At 37.0% G+C, this 22,794-nt stretch overlaps 1 non-coding gene across 1 annotated transcript; it reads left to right on the forward strand.

Moving 5' to 3' along the window:
• Positions 1-15,514: 15,514 nt before the first annotated feature.
• Positions 15,515-15,620, forward strand: LOC120148861. Its single transcript, XR_005518410.1, has one exon. It is a non-coding gene; the product is annotated as a small nucleolar RNA R71 (small nucleolar RNA).
• The last annotated feature ends 7,174 nt before the right edge of the window (positions 15,621-22,794 follow it).

Below are 22,794 nucleotides of genomic sequence, written 5' to 3' on the forward strand. Positions count from 1 at the left end.
TTGAGGTATTTAAAGCGAAGATTGAAGTAATTGAAAAATTGCCACCGCCAACTTCGGTCAAGGGTATAAGGAGTTTTCTTTGACATACATGATTCTATAGAAGATTTCTCCAAGATTTCTAAGCCTTTGTGCACATTGATTCAACAAAATCAGCCCTTTGTGTTTGACGAGTTATGCCTCGGTGCATTCATTGAGTTGAAATAATGATTGATCTCGAAAAATATTGTAGTTCCTTCTGATTGGACATCACCATTTGAGCTGATGTGTGATGCAAGCGATTATGTCGTAGGAGTTGGTTTGGAGTAATATTGAGGTAAACTTTTTCATGTTATATATTACTCTAGCCGCACATTGAATGAAGCACAATTGAACTACACTACCACTGAGAAAGAATTACTTACAGTGGTATTTGCTTTTGATAAATTTAAACCATACCTAATAGGCACTAAAGTTATTATTCACACTGATCATTCGACTATAAAATACTTAGTGAACAAAAAGGATGCAAAGCCTAGACTTATTAGGTGGATTTTACTTTTGTAAGAATTTGACTTAGAGGTGGTAGATAGAAAAGGTACTGAAAACCAAGTTGATGATTATTTATCTAGGCTAGAAAACAATTCTGAATGCCATGACACTGTAGATATTCAAGAGGAATTTCCTGATGAGAAAATTTTATATGCCACGACAATCTCATGGTACGCTGACCTTGTTAATTTTCTTGTTAGTGGAATATTGCCTTTTGATTTGGATAGCCAGGGTAAAATGAAGTTCATGCATGATGCGAGGTATTACTTTTTGGATGAGCCATATTTGTTTAAGCATTGTGCTAATCAGCTCATTAGACGATGTGTACCTGAAGCAGAACAACGTGACATTCTATACCATTGTCATTCAGCCCCAAGTGGAGGCCATTTTGGAGGATCAAGGACTGATGCTAAAGTCCTACAATCAAGCTTTTACTGGCCAACTCTGTTTAGAGATGCTAATGCATTTTACAAATCCTTTGATCGATGCCAACGCACTGGAAACATATCCAGACAACATGAAATGCCACTACAAAATGTTTTGGAAATAGAGATGTTTGATGTCTGGGGCATCGATTTCATGGGACTATTCCCATCTTCCGGAGGAAATCTATATATCTTGCTTGATGTGGATTATGTATCAAAGTGGGTAGAAGCAATAACAACATCAAGGAATGTGGTAACTCCGTAAAAAGACTCAATTTCCAGTATTTTCACTTAAGTTATTGCTCGTCTAAACAAAGTATGTACAACATTTTAGTTGTATTTAGTTGCATATAGGTTATATTAGCTTGTGGCGGATAAATTTTGCTTAGGCAAGATTTATTTGGTATGACTGATGTTGCTAAGGAGAAAGGGTTGTTTGGATTGTGTTGCGCAGGAAAGCTACAGAGGAAGAACAATTCAGTCGTGACAACAAAAATTTGCAAAGGCCAACAGAACAGATGAGAACGTGAGGAGCAGATTTATCTCGCCGAGGCAATGTTTATCTGAAGAAGTTTGAAGCAGGTGTGACGAAACTGCCTATGTCATATGCCAGCTGGATGACCTACTTCACGTAAAAATAAGCCTTAATCATTCTGACAACCGCCTTTCCCTTTTAAGTATGGACATTTAATAACGGTTATTTAAGAAAACTCCAAAAAACATACAAAGAAAGAGGGCAAGGAAGAAGAGATAAGAGTTTTATCCAAGGCATGAGCGAGCAACTACAATGCTTCTTCACTGTATACCCACCAACCTTCCTAGGTGTCCTCCATAGCCAGACTTTAGTAGAGCGGTGATCAGGTCTCGAGAGAGGCTGATCACCAAGGCAGGCGTAGTGCTGATTAGAATCGTCACGACAGAGCCCTCAGTTTTGGGATTATTCTTCCTTTGTTTTTAACTCTTTATCTATTTAGGGTTGTACTAAACGTTGAATTCTGGATGATCTTTGATAGCACCATGAATGTCTTACTTGGTATTAAACGTTGTTTTTCCTGAACAATATTTTATGTTTTATGAATAATGAATTATGTTTTCTTATGATTGTTTTGTTCATTGTTTAAATATTTTACCTTACGCTATAAGAGAATCGAGAGATCGCCTGGGGTATTGGTAAAACATGTCTTGGCAATATAAGTGCATCGAGAGATAGCCTTTTATCTAGATAGTGATTCTTAGATTCGAAAGAATTGAGATAGATCCACATAAGCAATAGAATGAATCCGGGATGGTGAAGTTATAACTTGTTACCTTAGAGATAAGAAGTGAGTTTCAATTGACTAAAAGGGATAGACGCTAGAGTAGGAGGGACAACGCCTATAGTTTACGCTGAGAGGTATTGTTGCAACAACAATTTGACAAACCAAGGGTTGTAGTTAACGCTGAGGAGTATTACCGTAGCAACCGTCTAAGAATACCTAGTAATCATGTTGGGCATTTTAGCAAGTCATAATAATTCATTCTAGACTTAGAAATAATTGTTGACATTGCAAGGGTTTAGCATCTGTGCTCTGTGATATGTCTGAATATGTAAGGTTGTTTGCGTTAGATTTAAATCAACACTTGTTTTGTTTTATTTTCCTTTAGCATTCTGCATACTTATTTTTCCTCGACCAAACTTTCCCGCAATCGTTAAATCACTTCTTTATTAATATTAGTTTTTAAGTCGATACTTAGTATGACTTAGTTTGTGACACTAGTTCTAGTTGTGGTGAAAATATATTTCTTAACCAATCCCTGTGGAGACGATACTCACTTACCCTATATTACTTGAATCGATTGTGTATACTTGCACAAATTTGCTTGCCTTAACATATACATTTACAATCGATCAAGTTTTTGGCGCCGCTGTTGGGGAATGGAAACTGACGAAATTTTTTTTAGCCATAACAAGATCTTTTTGTGTCACCTTTTATTTAGTCTAACGTAGTTTACTATTTTATTTTATAGGTTTTATTATTGCATGACCCTGAGATCTTCTGGTAAGCCTTTGGAACCATTCGACCCTAAAGTTGAGCAATCATTCAGACAAAGTTTGCGCACCTAAAGAACCATAGAACATTTAAATCAACTCCAAATGCAAAATAACATAAGAGATTTAGGACTTGATGCAACTATCAATCTTCAAGTTGCAAGGCCAAGAGCAATACGAGATCATTTGAACCCGATTCTCGATGATCTAAATCCAGGCATAGTGACACCTGAAATACAAGCCACTCATTTTGAACTCAAACCGGTGATGTTTAACATGCTAAACTCTATTGGAAAATTTGGTGATTCACCTAATGAGGATGCTAGGCAGCATGTCTGTGCTTTCCTTGAAGTATGCAACTCGTTTCGGCAACAAGGAGTACATGAAGATGTGCTCAAACTGAAACTTTTTCCTTACTCCCTATGTGATAGAGCTAGAGCCTGGCTCAGCGAAGTTCCTTTCGGCTCAATACAGTCATGGGCAGATTTATGCAAGAGTTTCCTACTCCAATACAATTCGCCTAATATGAATACACAGCTTCGCAATGACATTGCTAATTTTCGCGAAGGAGATGATGAATCAATGTACGAATGTTGGGATAGGTACAAAAGCCTACTTCGCAAGTGTGTTAACCATGGTTTTCACGATTGGACGCAAGTGGTGATGTTTTACAATAGAGTCAATTAACATACTCGAATGATGTTAGATGCCTCAGCAAATGGCACCCTAATGGACAAATCACCCGAGAAAGCTTTTGACATCCTCGACAAGATAGAAAATAATGATTATCAATTTTCAAGTACAAAATTGGGAACCGGCAAAAAAAACCTCTAGAGCATATGAATTAGAGGGTAAGGATTTGACAGTATCTCAACTTTCTGCCATAACCAATATATTTAAAAATTTGTAACGTCCTAATGAGGTAAGAGAAGTCAAGGTGACCAATAACGCATACTTATTTTGTCACGGCAACCATCATGAGAGTGTATGCCCGGAAAACCATGAGTCAACCAATTTTGTGGGAAACTACAATCGGAGAATTAATAACCCCTTTTCAAACACGTACAACCCTGGTTGGAGACAACACCCAAATTTTTCATGGAGTAATCAAGGAAACAGCAACAACCAAGCAGCAAATTACAGGCCACAACAAAATAATTCTGATCATCAACATTTTAAAATCAACAACATCAACAGCCCTGGGAAAATAATAAAGGTATAGCTTCTTCCTCTAATACTAATTCCTTGGAGTTATCATTGCAGGAATTTATGGCTTCGAAGAAAGATTTCATGGCCTCCACAAAGACCTTGGTGCATGAACATTCTGCAACAATTAAAAATCAAGGAAATTTTTACAAAGCCAAGCAACACTTTTGTAAAGCCATAGTTCATCCTTAAGAGCATTAGAAAACCAAGTGGGACAAATTACTACATCACTACATTCTCGCCCACAAGGAAATCTCCCTAGGGATACAGAGATCACTAAACATCATGGGAAGGAACAATGCAATGTACTTACACTAAGGAGTGGGAAACATATCAACCAAGATGACAAGTTTAGGGGAGAAAACCTGAACAGTCCTCGCCATGCCTGAACAGTCCTCGCCATGCCAGAACAAAACCAGACGAGCGAGCTGAAAATGTTGAACGAGATGAAGTTCCTGAAGAGAATGAAAGAACTGCAGAGCATCACTCAAACAATGAGAAATTCATGTCCAAGACCAGAGATTCTTCAGCAATAACAGCAGACAATATGAGACCTCCACCAACATTCCCTCAATGATTGAAGAAGCATGATGATGACATCCAGTTCAAGAAATTCGTAGATGTTCTGGCTCAGTTGTGTATCAATGTACCCTTACTGGAAGCCATAGAGAAAATGTCATCCTATGCCAAGTTTCTTAAGGAAATTGTTACCAAGAAATGGAAGGTAGAACGTGTTGCTACGGTAACATAAATCTGTTCAGCAGTGAGTAAACTCCAACCGAAGCAAAAAGACTCTGGCAGCTTCATAATACTATGCTCAATCATAGGATGAGCTCTTATTGATTTGGGATCAAATGTCAACTTGATACCAAAGTCTATATTTATGAAACTAGACGGGTATAACACCTGTCCAACCTCAGTCATCCTACAGCTAGTCGATCGGTTATATGTGCGACCAGAGGGCAGAATAGAGGATGTCATAATGATGGTGGATAAATTTGTATTTCCCGTTGATTTCCTCATCTTGGATTGTGAAGCTGATGAAAACGCCTCGATCATTCTAGGATAACCCTTCTTAGCCAGTGGGAGAATCCTAATAGATTATGAAAAGGGAGAGTTCACAATACGAGTAGAAGAGCAAAACGTCACCATCAATGTATTCAATTCCATTAAATATGTGTACGATTCAGAAGAATGGCAATACATTAGAGAGGTAGAAGAGAATACAATCCTTGGACGAGGTGAATCTCCAAGACTCAATGAATACAACGTTTTGTATCATGACCCTACAGCCAAGATGCATGAACTAGTTACATTTAGCTCAAGCGAATTATGCTCAGAAGAGGATTCAGATATACATAGTCCTGACAACGAAAATCTGAATAGTGAGAGACTTCTTCATAATAGATCAAGTATGAAATTTTAACCCTTAGATTATGATGAAGTTAAGTCTCAAGAACATGCACCAAAATTGGAACTTAAAACTCTGCCATCACATTTGAAGTATACATAACTGGGAGTTGATGAAACTTTACCAGTAATAATTTATGCCAACCTAACCTCCGAACAGGAGAATAATTTGTTGAATATTTTGTCACAGCACAAAAAAGCTCTTGGATGGACAATGACAGACTTGAAAAGAATCAGTCTGACCATATGCATGCATAAAATCAACCTCGAAAATAGCTATAACACTTCGGTGGAACCCCAAAGAAGGCTCAATCCAATCATAAAGATGGTAGTCATGAAGGAAATTATAAAATGGTTGGATGCAAGAGTAATATATCCTATATCTGATAGTTCATGGGTCATCCCAGTGCAGTGTGTGCCAAAAAAGGGTGGTGTGACCGTGATTAAAAGCAAACATGACGAACTCCTCACCACAAGAACAATCATGGGCTGATGCATATGCATGGATTACATGAAGCTCAACAAAGCCATAAAGAAAGACTATTTCCCCATCCCTTTCATCGACCAAATGCTTGATAGGTTGGCGGAAAAAGCATTTTACTGCTTCCTCGACGGATGTTTAGTGTATAACCAAATAGCCATAGCACCGGAAGTTCAAGAGAAAACCACTTTAACATACTCGTATGGTACCTATGCATTTAGACGAATGTCGTTTGGACTGTGTAACTCTCCAGCTACATTCCAAAGATGCATGATGGCAATCTTTTCAGATATGGTGGAAGAATGTATGGAAATATTTATGGATGATTTCTCCGTCTCGGGAGATGATTTTGGCTGATGTCTCGACAATCTATCCAAGATATTGAAACTTTGTGAAGAAGCCAACCTAGTACTGAATTGGGAGAAATGCCATTTTATGGTAACAGAGGGAATAGTTTTGGGTCACAAAATTTCTTGCACAGGCATCGAAATCGACAAAGCCAAGGTGGACGTAATTGCAAATTTACCCCTACCCACCAATGTCCAAGGTGTACGCAGTTTCCTCGAACATGCAGGCTTCTACAGGCGGTTCATAAAAGATTTTTCTCAAATCTATAAACCCTTATGTATTTTGCTTCAATAAAATCATCCATTTGAATTTACTAATGATTGTTTGAATGTCTTCACAGATTTAAAGAAAAAGCTTTCGACAGCACCAATCATTGTCCCGTCAGATTAGAACGAACCATTTGAACTCATGTGCGATGCCAGTGACTATGCAGCCGGAGCAGTGTTAGGGCAACGGAAAAGTAAAATTGTTCATGTCATATAATATGCAAGCCGTACTCTTAATGATGCACAAGTAAACTCTATCACCACTAAAAAAGAACTCTTAGTAGTAGTATTTGCATTCGATAAGTTTAGGTCTTACTTAATAGGCACCAAGGTAATTGTGCATACAGATCACTCTGCCATTAAATATAAGATTAATAAAAAAGATGAGAAGCGTAGACTAATTCGATGGATATTATTACTACATGAGTTCGATTTAGAGATTAGGGATAGAAAAGGTATAGAGAATCAAGTGGCAGACCATTTATCTAGGCTAGATAACAAACTTGATTGTCATGACATAACTAAAATTCAAGAGGATTTCCCTTATGAGAAAATATTATTTTTCACGGTTGTGCCGTGGTATGCTGACATAATTAACTTTCTTGTTAGTGGTATTGTTTCCCCTGATTTTTCTAGCCAGGGCATAAGGAAGTTTCGACATGATGTGCGACATTACTACTGGGATGAATCATTTCTCTTCCAGCAATGTGGAGACCAAATAATCTGAAGATGCATTCCAGAAGAAGAAAAAAAAGATATTCTACACCAGTGCCACTTGTCACCATATGAAGGGCATTTCGGTGGAATGAGAACATCAACGAAGATGCTTAAATCTGGATTTTATTGGCCAACCTTGTTCAAGGATGCGCATGAATTCTATAAGTCATGTGATAGATGCCAACGAACAGGAAACATATCAGAAAGGCATGAGATGCCATGGCAAAATATTCTAGAAATTGAACTCTTCGACGTATGGGGAATAGACTTCATGGGACTTTTTCCCACATCTTTTGGAGATTTGTACATTCTTTTGGCAGTGGATTGTGTGTCAAAGTGAGTTGAAGCCATTGCTACAACTAAAAATGATTCGAAGAGGGTGTTAAAATTTTTACACAAAAATATATTCATCTGATTTGGAACACCACAAGCAATCATCAGCGATGAAGGCACACATTTTGACAACAAATTGATTGCCAAGGCACTAAAGTGATATTGAGTACGACATAGGATTGCTATGGCGTATCACCCTCAAATGAATGGATAAGACAAAGTGTCTAACTGGGAAATTAAATAGATCCTTTAGAAACTGGTCAAGCCAAGTCTAAAGGACTGGTCGCCAAAGCTAGATGAAGCACTATGGGCTTATCGCACAGCATTCAAGACACTGTTGGGAATGTCACCATTCAAACTGGTCTATGGAAAAGATTGTCATATGCCTGTTGAATTAGAACATAGAGCCTACTGGGCCATCAAGAAGCTAAACATGGATTCTCAGCTTGCTAGAGAAAGAAGACTCTTGGAACTAAACGAGATGGATGAATTCAGAGAACACGCATACGAGAATGCCCGCCTATACAAGGAGAAAACAAAACGATGGCATGACAGAAATATATTGTCGAGGCAATTTTATTCTGGACAACAAGTACTTCTCTATAATTCACGTCTTAAGTTATTCCCAGGCAAGTTAAAATCGCGATGGTCAGGGCCATTCATCGTACACCAAGTCCATGATAATGAAGCAATTGAAATCCATAACCAAAACAATGGTTCCCTCTTCAAGGTGAACGGGAAGAGACTCAAGGAGTATAAAGGAGCCCCAATCATGTGCGACAAATCGGCATTGTTGGCACATGATGCCCAAGAGTTTGCTTTATCTACTTGAACAAAATTCGTTGCCTAGGTGACAAAAATTTGAATTATGTACATAAATAAATTAAGTTATTTTCTGCTTTCATTGTCCATTTTATTTTATTATTTATTTATTTTATTGCTGGCAAGCAATGAACACTTGGGTGCATGGGGAGTTAGAGCATGCATGAGAAGAAAAGAAACCCTAGGATGTATGGTTTTGGCAGCAGAATAAAGAGGGAAAGAGATATTTTCCCCACTTTATGTCCAATCATATATTTCTCATTAATTGCAAAAATCTTTTCCCTCCGAGGAAGGACAAAACTACCCCGAAACCACCCATTACTTTCCAAAGAAACAAACTGCCCAACTCCTTCTTCTTCATCGTGCCTCACTCTCTCTCTATAAAACAATATTTTTTTCTCTCTCAACGAAACCTTCCCATCGCCACCACTGATTTCAGCCAAGAACAATGGTAAGATCAAGAAAACCCCCAGCCCCAACACAAAGTTTCGAACATTTCCAAACAGCCATAGCAGAAGCATGCTTCAAGATCTTTCAGAAACGCCAAGTATATTTGGAAGATGGCTTCGTCTTCCCAACCAAGGAAGAGGAACCGTTTGGACCAGAGGTGATGGATGTGATAAAGAAACACAACTGGGAAAAGTTTGCTCTCCATCCTAAAGCCGTAGCACAAACGATGGTGAGGGAATTATACGCCCTCCTCGAAGACCCATTCAACCACATAGTGTACGTCCGAGGGATGCTCCTTTGATTTTCCCCTTCAGCACTCAATTGATACTTCAAATTGGGGAAAGTGGAAGAGCAGCACAAGCGATTTATGGCTGAGATAGATCAAGAAACATACGATGGAGTGCTGAAGTATTTATGGTTCAGGTGGGCCAAGTTCAAAGAGAATGCCCCAACAAGGAAAAGAGTAGATCGTCGAGCACTAAAACTGCATGTGAAGTTATGGAACCACTGTCTCAAAGGCAAACTGATGCCAACGTCTCACAACACCACTGTCCTTGTAAAAGACTGATGCTCTTGCACTCGACCATATAAGAAAGGAAGATCGACATTGGAGAACTCATCTTCGAGCAAATCCATGAATTCACCAGAGGAATCGGGGTAACCTACTGTTTCCCAACCTAATAACGGTATTGTGAAATAAGAAAAAGATTCATGAGGAGCCCTTCAAGGATTTCATTAAATCCAAGGATGGTATAACCAAAAAGAAGGTAGCCAAGTTGATGAGTTTCAATGATGACGCCCCATAGGAAGGTTTGGAGCGGGGAGTAAAATTCGTTGCCGAGACGAGAATGGTTGTTGTGGTCACGCACACTAGAGAAACGTGTGAAAAGATCGGATGCGTGGAGGACCATATCGAAATATACTTCGAGTATGTCAAGGCTAGGAACATGCAAATCAATGCCTTCTTCAAGGAGTTACTCCCGAACACTAATACCAGACTACCGACCTTTCCCATTGTTATCCTCAAATACAAGGCATGAGGTAGCACATATCATGCCTTGACATCGCATGTCCCTCCAGAAGTTCATCCAGAAGTTCCCACAGATATGCCACCACTGGCTACCCATGTCCCACCCGTACCAGAGGAAGGCCAAGGAAACACAGAAGAATTCCTCAGCTCCTCCTCCTTTTCCACCTCCAAGAGCAGTCAAGATAGCCCGCCCAACTTCTTCCCTGATGAAGCTTTTACCCCAGCACCAAAGTAACCCGAGCATTGTCCTATCCAGTCCCCTATCATTCAAGCAATATCGGTCCCAGTAGCAGATCCTAGTCCAGCACCAGTTCCAACACAAACAACTCTTATTGCCAAGCAGTCAACTTTAACACGAGCCTCGACCAGCAAGAAACGCTACAAGATAACGGAAGGACGTATACTTCAGCCATCTTCCGTGACGACAATAGCAGTAGACTCGGGATCCGAGAGTCCCTCTCCTCCCAAACGACACTGAACGAGGGCGTGCAGTCAAGCTACCACACCACAGTGAGTTTCCATTTTATTTATCATTTTTTTCTTCGTATTTGGATGTAAATTCATATAGTTTTTGTTTTCATGCATTGAGGATAATGCATCCCTCAAGCTTGGGGGAGGTATTGTACCATATTCTACCATACTTTGTTAGAAAGCAATTGATGATAATTAGTTGAAAATTTTGGTTGTCATGGCATAACAAGTTAAGATTATTGTTAGGAATGAATTAAGGATGCCCGATGATGAATGCATAATTTTATTGCATATGCCAAAATTATTGATTACGACTATCTAAAGAAGAGAACCATCCTTAGGCCTGATTCTTTGAAGTTTATAAACACGATTATAGGTTGCCTTTGCTTCAGGTAATCTGTAAATTTTTGGAAAAGAATTTTCTGCTTGCCAATACTTTAAAAATATTTTAAGGGTAAAGTGAAAACCTCTAGTGTTTAAAAGCTTGAAAAAATTAAGAAAGAAATAAGAAGGGACACTCCTCTATGCAAAGGCATAAATAGAAAAAATCCATAAGAAATTAAGAATAGCCAAGGCATATGAGTGAATGAAAGTAGTCACAGGATGACTTTGCCCGACTAGCTTGGGGGTAGAAGGTATGTTCCCTTTCATCTAGAGCGTGGAATGGTAGGTGTGATGAGCTGACTCCTCTATGCTTATGAAAAAAAAGTTTATAAATAACTAGAAGTATAAACTAGGCCTGACAAATAATTTGTTGCCTTGACAAACCATAAGTGCTTACTTAGGTTTTTTACTTACCTTTATGCATAGACATGCTACAATAACACACACACTATAGCAAAGAATCTTGACTAGGGAGGGGACTTGACTGATAAGACTGTCGAACATGTTGAGGACAAACAATTTTTACTAAGGATTGAAATATAAAACCATATGATTTTCTTAACACTGCTTACCATGACAATTTTGATTTTCTTCTAGCTACTGTACATTGCTTAAGGACAAGCAATAGCTTAAGTTTGGGGGTGTGATAACTCCGTAAAAAGACTCAATTTACAGTCTTTTCACTTAAGTTATTGCTTGTCAAAACAAAGTATGCACAACATTTTAGTTGCATAAAGGTTACATTAGCTTGTGGTGGATAAATTTTTCTTAGACAAGATTTATTTGGTCTAACTAATGTTGCTGAGGAGAAAGGGTTATTTGGATTATGTTGTGCAGGAAAGCTACAGAGGAAGAACAATTCATTCGTGACAACGAAAATTTGAAAAGGCCAACGAAACAGAATTGTTTTATCCAAGGCGTGAGCGAGCAACTACAATGCTTCTTCACTGTTTACCGACCGACCTTCCTTGGTGTCCTCCATAGCCAGACTTTAGCATAGCAGTGATCAGTTCTCGAGAGAGGCTGATCACCAAGGCAGGCGTAGTGCTGATCAGAATTGTCACGACAGAGCCCCTGGTTTTGGGAGTAGTTCTTCCTTTGTTTTTAACTCTTTATTTGTTTGGGTTTGTACTAAACGTTCAATACTGGATGATATTTGATAGCACCATGAATATCTTACTTGGTGTTAAACGTTGTTTTGCCTGAATAATATTTTTATGTTTTATGAATGATGAATTATGTTTGCTAATGACTATTTTTCTCATTATTTAAATATTTTACCTTACGCTGTAAGAGCATCGAGAGATCTCCTGGGGTATTGGTAAAACATGTTTTAGCAATATAAGTGAATCGAGAGATAGCCTTTTGTCTAGATAGTGATTCTTAGATTCGAGAGAATTGAGATAGATCCACATGAGTAATAGAATGAATCCAGGATGGTGAAGTTCTAACTTGTTACCTTAGAGATAAGGATTGAGTTTTAATCGACTAAAAGTGATAGACGCTAGAGTAGGAGAGACAACGCCTATAGTTTACGCTGAGAGGTATTGCTACAACAACAGTTTGACAAACCAAGGGTTGTAGTTAACGCTGAGGAGTATTTCCGTAGCAACATTCTAAGAATACCTAGTAATCCTGTCGGGCAGTTTAGCAAGTCATAATAATTCATTCTAGACTTCGAAATAATTGTTGACTATGCAAGGGTTTAGCATCAGTGCTCTGTGATATGTTTGAATATGTGAGGTTGTTTGCATTAGATTTAAATCAACACTTGTTTTGTTTTATTTTGCTTTAGCATTCTGCATACTTATTTTGCCTCGACCAAACTTTCCCGTAATCGTTAAATCACTTCTTTATTAATATTAGTTCTTAAGTCAATACTTAGTAGGACTTAGTTTGTGACACTAGTTCTAGTTGTGGTGAAAATATATTTCTCGACCAATTCCTGTGGAAACGATACTCACTTACCCTATATTACTTGAATCGATTATGTATACTTGCACAGATTTGCTTGCCTTAACATATACATATACATTTAATAGTTGAGTGATCAGTGTAAACAATAACCTTAATGCCTATTAGGTATGGTTTAAATTTATCAAATACAAATACTACGACAAGTAATTCTTTCTTGGTGGTTGTATAATTTATTTATGTCTCATTCAAGGTACAATAAAAGTGCCATAAGAACAAGTGAATGTGGTTTTCTCCTGGTCTTTTAGTACGATGACAATTTGATTATAACCATAATACCATCTAAGAAGAAATAGAATGCTTTTCCTACCAATCAATCCAACATTTGATCGATAAAGGTTAGAGGAAAATGGTCCTTCTTTATAGCTTTATTGAGATTACGATAGTCCATGCATATCCTCCAACCAATGACAGTACGCATGGGCAATAGATCATTATCTTCATTGGTCACCACAGTCGTGCCACCTTTCTTAGGCACACATTGGATAGGGCTCACCAATGAACTATTATATATAGGGTAAATAACTCCAACATCTAGCCATTTAAGTATTTATTTCATTACCACTTTCTTCATTACTAGGTTGAGTCTTTGTTGTGGTTCTATCGAGTTTCCATGGCATTCTTCTAGCAGGATCTTATGCATGCAAATTGTGGGACTAATCCCCTTTAAATTAGCCACAGTCCATCCAAGTGCTTTTTCATGTTGCGACAAAACACTTACCGAACTTTGTTATTGGTTAAGAGTAAGGCTAGAAGAAATAATCACATGCAAAGTTTTATCACTACCCAAGTAAACATATTTTAGATGCTCTGATAAAGGCTTTAGCTCTAGGGTAGGTTCATGCAATAACGATGGCTTAGGAAGAATAAATTCATCAAAATTAAGGGGTTCAAAGTTCATACCTGATCTAGCTAGTAGTAAACTAGATTGCTCAACCCCAATGGGCAATTTTTCATGCTCTTTTATGTTTTCATCGTCAATAGGCCATTTATAGTCTATTGACTAAATGAAATTGCTTTGGCAATATTGTTCAGTCTCTTCTTCAATCAATAAGTTCTTTTCACGAATGCCTTGGCATTCTTAAGAGTCATCAGCATACTTGAGAGTATAAAAAATAAATATATCCACCTTCACTATGACATCCTTGATTCTCCCTTCAGGTCTAACATGAGATCGTTCATTAACTTGTAAAATCACAGAGGTGGGTCTAACATTTCCCATACCAAGCTTCAAGAATATAAATTTAGGCATTAATTTCACACTTGAACCAAGATCGCATAGTGCCTTTCCAACAAAATTAGCTCATACGGAACATGGAATAATGAAGCTTCCCAGATCATTTTGCTTTAGCGGTAGCTTGCTCGATGCAGAGAAATATTCTCTTGCCGTGGTAACTGTCTCATACTTCTAAACTTTCATTTTCTTGGTACAAATTTCCTTAAGAAATTTGTCATAAGTCGACATTTTTTCAATGGCTTCCAAGAGAGGTACATTAATATGACACTGATCAAGAATGTCAATAAATTTTTTGAACTGAACTTCATCATTGTCTTTCTTCAATCTTTGTGGGAAGAGTGGTGGGGTCTAACTTCCTCAATAGTGGGAGTAGGAATTGTTTTTGCCTTGGCAATAGAATTTAGTGCTTCGGCATGTTTTCTATTAAAACCCTCCTCTTTGTCTTTCTCAGCAATGATATCATCATGTAATTTAGGTTCATCCTGTTTAGAAATGGGGGTTGAATCATCATGTTACTTTCTCCCAACCTTGACTTATTGGTTAACCTTTGTTCCACTCTGAAGAGTTAATACATTGCATTATTATTTACAAGAGATTTAGTGACTTTAGTGTCACTCGACAATCATCTTTGTTGATGTTATTGCAATGCCGTAGCAATTTGACCAACTTGATCTTCCAAAGCTCTCAGAGTCAAGCTATGGCTTTGAAGTAAGACACCTTGATTATGGAGCAAAGCTCCTTGATTCTTAATTGAAGTAGAATGGTCTTGTATCATTGTCTTCGTGGTAGATATGAAATCTTGAATCATGTCCTCCAAAGAACTAATGTTTGCAAAAGATGAGGCTCCCTTGTTAGCATTATGCTATAGTATAGTGTTTTGGTAACCTTGAGATTCACTATTTCTGACGAGTAGGTTGACTAGAATTAGGGGCTCCTTGATTTCCCCATGAGAAATTAGGATGTTGATGCCATCCTGCATTACAGGTGTTAGAATAGGGATTGTTATTTCCTCGATTAAAATTACCTACAAAGTTGATAGACTCATGATTGGTTGGACATTCGCTTTCATGATGATTGCATTGGCATAACAAACATGCTGAATTAGTTGTTTTCACTTTCTTAACCTGAGTAGAGCGTTATAAATTTTCAACATATTAGTGATAGCTGAAAGTTGAGCAAACACAGAGTCCTTGGTATCTAACTCGAATGCTCTAGGTGCTTTTCTCCCAGTTCCAAGCCTTGAGGAATAAAATTGATAGTCATTGTTGGCAATTTTATCCAAAATAGCAAATGCTTCAGTAGGTGATTTATCCAACAATGTCTCATTTGTCGAGGGATCGAGAATCATTCTCATGGGTGCATTGACTCCATTATAAAACATAACTACTTGAGTCCAATCTTGAAAACCATGATTAGAACATTTGCAAAGAAAACTCTTATAACGATCCCAACATTCATACATAGATTCATCATCATCCTGGTGAAAGGATGCTATGTCATTTCTTAGCTAAGTGTTCATGTTTGGTGGGTTATAGTGCAATAAATTTTGTTTGCTAAGATCAACCCATGATTCTTTCGAAACAAATGGAACACCACTCAACCAAGCCCTGGCTCGATTACGCAAAGAGTATGGAAATAGCTTTAATTTCAGCACATCCCCATGCACTCCTTGTTGTAAAAAAAACACAAACCTCTAAAAAGTTACGAATATACTGCTAGGCATCTTCAGTTGGCATGCCCCCAAAGTGTACTATAGAATTCAACATGTTGAACATCACATGTTTGAGCTCAAAATGGGTTGCTTGAATTTTAGGTGCCACAATTCCAGGATTCAGATCATCCAACGCAAGATTCAAATGATCATGAATAGCACGAGGCCTATCAGTAGGCCCAACATTATAGAATACCTCGGTATTCTGATTACCTTCTTCTTGACCAATGCCCTTGTTCATAATTTGATACATATTTTCTTGAGCACGTTGATCATCTCTTTTACCTAAAAAGTCTCTCAATCTCAGGTTCAATTGGTTCTAATGGCTTGTCAAAATATCTTCTAGTCATACAGTAAATAAGCCTGAAAAAGAATAAAGTGTAAGTGTAAGTAAACTATACAAAAATAAAGAAGCAAAATAAAATGCTTTGGCCAAACTAATTAACTTCATGTTGCCAATCCTCGGCTATAAAATTATATGCAAATGATGTACAAGTATACACAATCGAACAAGTAATAAAGTGATGAGTGCATATTATCTCCACATGGATTGGTCGAAATTATGATTTTGACCACAATACAACACTAATTTATCTAAGTATAGAAATAATATATACATAGATGATGCTTTGACAATAGAAATATAAGAGTGTATGGAATAATGGTGATGGAATGTGATTGAGTGAATAATGTCATGGAAAAATAGCAGTTTATATTAATGAACATGATGAAAATGTCGAGGCAAAGTAAAATGGTAAAAATAAAAAATAAATGAATAACTTGACAATCCTCACACGGGAAACTACTTTAGAAATGAATGGTGGGGATACACTTAAGGAGCTGAAAAACTTATATCTCTAGCTGATTTAGTCTTCTAATGTTTTACTTATTTGACAGAGTTTTCTAAAAGTGTTCTCGCTATCTCTAGTCATAAGAACCTAACAGAATATAATACCATGATATCTCCTCTCAGTCTCAACTATGGTAGCCTAGACTATTGATGATGCCCTAGCCCTCTTAGTCGTTGAAATCCTAGCTTAGTCTCTCTCAAGCACTAAGGGATTATGATATATTAATTAACTATACCCCATTGTTTATGCTAATCTCACTTAAGTTTCTCTCCAACACTTAATAGTTAATGATTAGATTTCTCTCGAACATCTAGTCTTCATCTAAGAAATGAACACTCTCATGGCCACCTACAATCTTATAAGATGAAGCACACATAAACAAAACAAGTAAAAGCAAAAGAAAAACAATCATCAACCATTAAAAATAAAGTTTTTAAGCATCCATCAAATGAACTCCCACCAAATATTACTTAGTTCATGGTGTGGTTTAAATAAACTATAGAGTATGTCTAATCGTTCATTCAACCAAACAAGCCAATTAGGTTTTTCAAGCTTTAACAATGGAGTAAAGGTTGGAGAAGAAAACACAAGGTGTGTAAGATTAATGCTTCCTCAAACCACCATGAATGGCTATAGCGTGAGCTCCTCTCTGATGCTTACACCACTTCCTCAAGCTTCACCAATGGAGGAACACCAATGAAAATGGAGAAAAGAAGAACTTTTGAGAGAATGGAGAAGATGATATTTTCAAGCTTGTGTAATCGTCTTCTTCTCTCTCTTGTGTGGTATTCTTGGGATTTTGCACTTAAAATACCCATCGTACCCCCAAGTCATTCCTTTTGCATGAAGCTTATCTCTACAGGTGGCAGTAAACCCCATCAGGCAGTTACAGGTAGCAAACACGTGCCTTGACAGCTATCCTCTTGTGAATATATCTATTTGTCCTTTTTTATACAAGAAATGCCAAGGTATTAAAATCTACTTCAACAACATGTGATGTCGCGTCATTCTTCTCAGCTTACCTTATGTTCCTTGTTTCTTGTACATCACTATCCAACCACTCCTTTCCCATCATATAGCACTTTAACAAAGTAAAACAACACAACCACCACAAATAAAACTATATGCACCTAAAATGGCCTATATAAACTCTTAGACAAATAATAACTTAAGTGGAAAAGGCCTTAAAAGTAGCAATTTTATGGAATTATCACCAATATGCCTCTCTCAAGGTCTAGCTTGTTGTTTCCTTGAAGTCTTCAACAATAAAGACCACCCACAAAGAAGGACAAAAGAAAAAGGTAGATTAACCGTCTTTTATCTTAGCTCATAAATTCTAACCTCTTTTAAATGTGGGGTGTCCTTAGCTTTATATAGTGGGGGCTCCTAGGGTTTTGTTCCCTTTACTTCTTTGTACCATAGGGAAAAGATTCCCTTCACGTATAGGGCACAACTATCATGGGATTCACGTGAAAGCTAGAAAATATCTTTAACTTTTGCCATTTAGTGCACCCAAGTATATTGCCCGAAATGTTGCAGCAAAATTTCATCTCACCCAATTCTTTAACCTATACACACACAACATTGGAACACTATATTCCTCGTATTATCAACACCATTAATCAATAAAATAGAGACCATTCACCCCAATCCACCACATGTATAAAATATGTATCTATATGCAACTAAATGCAACTAAATGAGCAAAAATCCTAAAATGTATCCTTTTTACGGATAAAAACACCCCCAAACTTGAGTTATTTATTGTTTTCAAGTAATGAGTAGTATTCAATAAAAGAAATGTTATGGAAAAGTTCAGTTCAGAGACATGTCATGAGAGAAATTTCAGTACTCAGAAAGTGTATAGGTTGGAATATGTTAGAAAAATTGAGAAATTAATAATTTTCACTAAGACTGGGTTCTTAAATATATGTGTGGGGTTGCATCAAATCTATGCTTAATGGAGCTAGAAAATTTCTAAGTAGGTTCTCTATTCTACCTTAGTATTTTTTTAAACAATTTAAGCACATAATTAATCACATTTCATTAACAAAATGCACTTCATCTCATCACACATACTCTCACATACTTGAAGATGAAGTGGAGCAAACACCCCATTCCCTAGTCATTCGAGTAAAGTCATCCTGTGAAGATTTTCATTCACTCATATAAGATTGTTATCATTCATTTAAGAGGAATTCTAGGCAATGCAATTCAAATAGGAATGTCCCTAATAGTTATGCCTTTGGCATTTATTCACAATTCAAGATTTTCAATTTGCACAAGGGAGTTTACTTTAAACCTTTAATGCTATCATTAAGCATTCAATTCATTTCAATTTGAAGTTATACTAAGGCATGCAAGAGTTCTTAATAAAAAAAATTCTAAGGCCTTTAAGCATAGATAACATATAATCGTGTAAAAGTTCAAGCATAGGGAATCAAATCCTAAAGTTAACTCTACCATTCTCAATCAGTCATGTACATTCAATTCACAATAGCCATAAAAAATTATCATTATTGTGCGTACATCATCAATTCATTCAAAACATGTCTCCAATCAAACAAATGCCATAGAAAAACTCTGTTATATATTACAAATGAAAGTAATGAACTATGAACATTATCTCCCCCAAACTTGAGAGAAACATTGTCCTTAATGCAAGAAAATAAAAAATAAACTAAATGAAATTAAACTAAATGCAATGCAAGGTACCTTCGCTAGGGCCTACTTGTGTGGTGGTGTGGACTTTGTGGCTATGTGCTTTACACGCTTATTAACAAAGGTTGCATTGGACTGGTCGGTCTCAGCAGTGGTTGTTGGTGCATCTTTCTCAGACTCCTATATCGGGGAGTTCTAAATCCGCCCAGCTATGCGCTTAAGGTGACGCCTTGAGGGTGGGCTGATTTGATAGAAGTTAAATTAAAAGTGAAACAAAGTGGAGAGAGAGTTTTAATGAGTCATGATTAATGGATGTGTTTTAAATTTTAAAAAATAGAAGTAACCCTCTTTATGCCTCTATAGTGTTGCCCAAACGATTTGAGAGATATGTGTAGCTTTTTCAACTTCACAAAAATTAAATAAAGTCAAAGAACCCTGAGTTAAAAAAGGACAAGAATTTTATTCCTTAAATAAACACTCTCACGCCATCTTATATAGCCATATGATAAAAAGTAATTAAGGAATAAAGCAATAAAAAAATAAAAGTGGAATTAAAATAATGAAGTAAAAGAAAAAATAAAATATATTAAAATAAAAATATTTATTTATCTACACATGCAGTAAAACAAATATATGATATAACAGAAACTAAAGAGTAAAGAAATGCAAACTCTCATATGTTCTAAAGAAGTGCGACTGATTTGTCTATCAAGATTGGAGCACCAGTGTAGGCCTTCAGCCTTTTGCGTTTAACCTTGAACATAGTTCCATCATCAAGGTTCTTGATGTCTACAACTCTATAGGGATAGACTTGGTGCACCTTGAATGGGTCTGACCATCTAGAATTGAGTTTTTCGAGAAACAGTTTCAATCTCGAATGGTAAAGGAGAAGTTGTTGACCCTCAGAAAAATGTCATGGAAAAAGATGTTTATCGTGTCACCTCTTTGTCTTCTTCTTATACAATTGTACGTTCTCATAAGCTTGAGCCCTAAATTATTTCATCTCATTTAACTCCAACAGCTTTCTTTCACCAGCTAATTGAGTATCTATGTTGAGCTTTTTTATAATCCAATATGCTTTGTGTTCGAGCACTACGGGAAGATGACACGCCTTTTCATAAACTAGCTTGAATAGAGTCATCCTCAGGGATGTTTTATAAGCGAATCGATAAGCCCATAAGGCTTCATCAAGTCTAGGTGACCATTCTTTCCTCCTTGGGTTAACAATTTTCTCCAATATTTGTTTAATTTCTCTATCGGAGATTTCAGCTTGGCCATTAGTCTTGGGGTGGTATGTTTTAGCAATTATATTCTTCACCCCATAGTGTTGAAGGGCCATAATAATAAGCATGTTGTCAAAATGAGTTCCCTAATCACTTATGATAGCTCTAGAGGCTTCAAATCTCGTAAATATGTTCTAGTGAAAAACTTGAGAACTGTCTTAGTGTCATTATTTGGTGTAACCACAACCTATTTGGAGACATAATCTACGGTAAATAAGATGTAAATATTCACAAATAAGGAAGGGAAGGGTTCCATGAAGTCAATGCCCCATACGTCAAAGAGCTCCACTTCCAATATGTTTTGCATTGGCATTTCGTGTCTTCTTGAGATATTTACAGTTCTTTGGCATCTATCACGAGACTTATAGAAGTCATGTGCATCATTGAAGAGTGTGGGCCAATAGAAACTGGATTGTAGAACCTTTGTAGTAGTAATTGTACCTCCAAAGTGACCTCCATATGAAGCAGAGTGGCAATGATAGAGGATCTCCTTTTTCTCTTCTTTAGGGACACATCTTCAAATCATTTTGTCAGAACATTGCTTGAATAGATAGGGCTCATCTCATTAGTAGAAGCGTACAACATGCCTGAAATATTCTCCCTGGCTATTTAAATCAGGAGGCAAAATACCACTAACGAGAAAGTTAACAACATCATCATAACATAGAATTGTCGCATCAAATAATATTTTCTCATCAGAAATTTCCTCCTTAATTTCTAGTTTATATTGTATTTCAACTTTGTTTTCTAGCCTAGAAAGATGATTAACAACTTGGTTTTTAGTGTGCTTCATATCCTTAACTTTGAGGTCAAATTCTTGTAGGAGAAGTATCCACATAATAAGTCTAGGTTTGGCATCCTTTTTAATAACTAAGTACTTAATAGAAGAATGATCGGCATGTACAATTACCTAGTTCCTATTAAGTATGCTTAAACTTATCTAAAGCAAATACCACAACTAGGAATTCTTTCTCAGTGATTGTTTAATTAATTTGTGTATCATTTAAAGTTTAATTAACATAGTAAATTACATGAAAAATTTTACCTTGGTGTTACCCATGGACTGCTCCTACTGCATAGTCGTTTACGTTGCACATAAGCTCGAATAGAGAGGTAAGTATCTTCTTCTACTCCTAGAATGCTTCAGACCAACTATCATCGAAGTCAAAAGGTTGGTTTTACTGTAGCAGAGTGCACAGTGGCTTGGAGATCTTAGAGATGTCTTTTATGAATCTCTTGTAGCAGCTTGCATGTCCTAAAAAGCTTCAAATGCCTTTTACCATGGTGAGGGGGGGTAGTTTCTCGGTCACTTCAATCTTTTCTCGATCCACATCGATTCCCTTTTATGAGATTTTATGCCTTAAAGCATTCCTTTCGGACACCATAAAGTGACACTTCTCCCATTTCATGACCAAGTCAACCTCCTCACACCTTTTAAGCATCTTAGCCAGATTGTCGAGGCATATGTTGAAATCATCTCTTGAGACTGAAAAATCATCCATGAAGATCTCCAATAACTCTTCTATCGTGTCCGAGAAGATGGCTAACATACACCTTTGAAATGTGACTGGGCGTTGCATAGTCCAAAACGCATTCTCCTAAACGAGTAGATGCCATAGGGACATGTGAAAATTGTCTTCTCTTGGTCCTCTGGCGCTATGAAAATCTGGTTGTACCCTGAGTATCCATCAAGGAAGCAATAAAAAGGTTTACCTTCAAATCAATCCATCATTTGATCGATGAATAAAAGGGGAAAGTGGTCATTTTTAGTGTCCTTGTTGAGCTTTCTATATTCTATGCATATTCTCCAATCTGTGATAGTCCTTGTGGAAAGTAGTTTATAGTATTCATTGCTCATAAAGGTCACGCATCATTTCTTGGGTATGCATTACGTCGGGATGACCCAGGAACTGTTGGATATAAGGTAAATAACTCCAGCATTGAGACATTTGATGATCTCCTTCATCACCACCTTCTTTATAATCGGATTAAGCCTTTTTTGGAGTTTGATAGAATTGTTATGACATTCATCAAAAAAAAATTATTTTTACAAATAGTATGGATTATACCCTTCAAGTCAGTAATAGTCCAACTTAGAGCTTTTTTATGTTGAGTCAAAACATGTATTAAACTACTTTCTTGATCGGGGTTTAGACCAGCTGAAATTATAACAGACA

Source organism: Hibiscus syriacus, unplaced genomic scaffold, assembly GCF_006381635.1.
Source record: "Hibiscus syriacus cultivar Baekdansim isolate YM2019G1 unplaced genomic scaffold, ASM638163v2 tig00110987_pilon, whole genome shotgun sequence".
In the NCBI taxonomy this organism is placed as follows: Eukaryota; Viridiplantae; Streptophyta; class Magnoliopsida; order Malvales; family Malvaceae; genus Hibiscus; species Hibiscus syriacus.